The sequence below is a fragment of the Euphorbia lathyris genome, chromosome 2 (assembly GCF_963576675.1).
Source record: "Euphorbia lathyris chromosome 2, ddEupLath1.1, whole genome shotgun sequence".
NCBI classification, from domain to species: domain Eukaryota; kingdom Viridiplantae; phylum Streptophyta; class Magnoliopsida; order Malpighiales; family Euphorbiaceae; genus Euphorbia; species Euphorbia lathyris.
Window position 1 is genome coordinate 39,993,591 of NC_088911.1, and position 2,815 is coordinate 39,996,405.

Below are 2,815 nucleotides of genomic sequence, written 5' to 3' on the forward strand. Positions count from 1 at the left end.
AAGAAAATAACCTAATTGCTTATGGGCTTCTATATACTATCATTTAATTAAAGCCCATTGAGGCAGTTTTTAATTGAGCCACAATAAAAAAGGACCAAAAGTTCATTAGGGCAGTCAATCAAAGTGCTATAAAAAAGTCACTAAAACCCTTTTTTTTTGTAATGATAACATCCTCATTTTTAGGTTGTATCTGCTAGATTTCCATTGCCACCATACTGTTTGAGGAGTGACAATGACCTGACCCTTTATCGGAAAACTTACTAGTTTCCTAAGAGTAGAAATTTTTTGGTATTCAGTTAATAGATTATTTGATTGCTACTTCTTATCATAGTCTGCAAATTTTTGGGAAATTTCTACTTTATTTTTACTTACTTGTTTATAGATAAACAAAAACAAAAGTAGATCCAATTTGAATGGAAATAATTTGCATTAGGTATAATTTGTTTCTATTTTTGAAAACCACTTTTTGACTGTTAATTCTAAATAGACAATTAACAATAAAACGAATATCAAACACAACAAACAAGAACATGTGAACCAAACAGATCCTACAATGAAGGTTTATTTGCTACAAGAAGCTTGATATCTTCTATTAACAATTTCAAATTGAGATCTGATGATCCATTTTTCTCCAAAGCTCTCTTTGCCTTCACACTCAACTCTTTTACTCTTTTTCTTCTCTCTTCAACTTCATCTCCTCCATCCATTAGCCCTGAAATAGCCCTCGTTACATCTTCTTTTTTAACCAAAACTCCAATCTTATCTTCCAACCCCCAAACCAAAGTAACTTCTGCCCCAACAACCTTCACTCCAATCTTCAACACATCCACAATTAGCTTTTCATTACAAAACTGATTTCCGAAAAACGGCCAAGTAATCATAGGTACATCTGCACTTATTGCTTCTAGCGTTGAATTCCACCGGCAATGTGTTAAGAATCCGCCAATTGCTGAATGTGACAATATTACAAGTTGCGGTACCCATCCTCTTACTACGAGGCTTCTCCCTTTTGTTCTTTCTTCGAAACCTTCTTCTTTCATCCATTTCTCTATCTCTCTCGATTTCTCGTCTCCTCTCCTCTTAAAACCCAAATGAAGGGTCTATTCGATGCTTCTAAGGCTAAAGCAAGTTCTATCAACTGCAAAGTTACTAAATTACAAAGGCTACCGAAACATACGTCGGATACCGTCTGAGTATCACCTCTTTGAATCAGATCCAAGTTCTTTGTTGTTAAGCGAAACCGGACCGATACACCAGACCTTATCCTGTATCTTTTTGTATTGCTGGATGTAATCTGACTCTAATTCATCAAAAGAATTGATTATGATACCATATGTTACCGCATCCGCTGCTGCTAATTCCGCGGCAAATGCTTCACCATTTTGCATAACTGCAGCTACAAGTTGTTGTTTGGTTAATTGGATATGAAATCCGGGAACTGAAAAGTATTCTGAATCAGAATTTACAGTTTGCAGTATCCCGGAATTGTATACTCTATGTGTACATAACATACAAAAGCAACAAAATCCATTGAAAACGATTCGTGGAAGATGAAGTTTGGTTGCGACTCGGCTTGTGTAAGACAAACTCATATCAGATATGATACAACTAGGGCTTGGTTGCATATTTTCAAGCAATTTTTCAACTGGTTCTTGTAGCCGATTGATTGCTGAGTAGAAATCCAAGATTAAGCCTAGTGAAATTAGCATGTCGAGATTCTCGCAATCTTGTGGTAGTCCTGCTTCTTGAGCAGGAAATTTGAGTTCAACAAGCCTGATTGGGAGGCCTGATTCGACGGCTCGATCGAGGATATGTTTGAAATGCAGCTGCTGAGATTCAGAATCCATCGGAGGAAGAAGAAGAGATTGTAAGGAGTTTCAATGAGTTTCTACATATTTCATGCCCTTAATAAGCACAATTTCCGAAATAAAGAATTAAAATTTGCTGCAGATTCTGATCCACATGAAATAAATAAAAATGTTTTGGTTACCAGAGAGAAGGCAGAAACAGATCATGCTATATATTCGAAAGTCAAGGCCAAGTTTTGATAAAATTCAATTTTTTATTTTCTCTCATTAATAGTAACTGTATTATTGGGAAGATGAAAAATTGGAAGCAATATCCAGGAAAGAACGTAAACAAAATAACTTATTACATAAAAAAAAAGACTAAACATTAATTCTCCTACGTGTTTAGATATGTTTAGGAAAGGGAATAGAATAAATGGAATCTAATTCCCTACATAGCTTGGGGTAATGGCTTAACCTAAAGTGGGATAAACCCATAATCTAAAATGAGTAAAGGGAATGAGTTTTTTTTTTTAAACAAACAAGAACAAAGGGGAATGAAACCCTTCCATTCTCATTCCCATTCCTAAAAACCCCGAACCAAACGCCCCCTAAAAGATATTCCTAATATTGATAGAAGTCTTTAATTTAATTTTATACCTATATGAAGTGAAACAATATGTGTGGCCTTCTAGGAACTTCCTGAATGATTCAGAGAACAAATTTTGAAAGAATATGTACAATATAAATTTTAGCACTTTTTATGAGAGAATATATAGCCAGTGATTAATACAAGATATAGGATTGAGTCCTAATTATTTTATTAGTTTGGACTTTTAGTTCAATTGGTTTCATAATGTAGTATCTCAGTAATTTTCACATGATCAGTGACTGACCAAGTGAATCTGGTCAATCACCGTTAGATTTAGAAGGTGTAAATTTTGTAGAACAAACGATTATGTCTATCTTAAGAATGTTAGACAAATAATTACGTCTGTCTTAAAAATGTAGGATGTGATTAATCAAAA

The 2,815-nt window shown here is 34.4% G+C and overlaps 1 pseudogene; it reads right to left on the reverse strand.

Annotated features, from left to right (window-relative positions):
• Window positions 1-548: 548 nt before the first annotated feature.
• LOC136216877 (UDP-glycosyltransferase 73C1-like) lies at window positions 549-1,847 on the reverse strand (annotated as a pseudogene).
• Window positions 1,848-2,815: the final 968 nt, after the last annotated feature.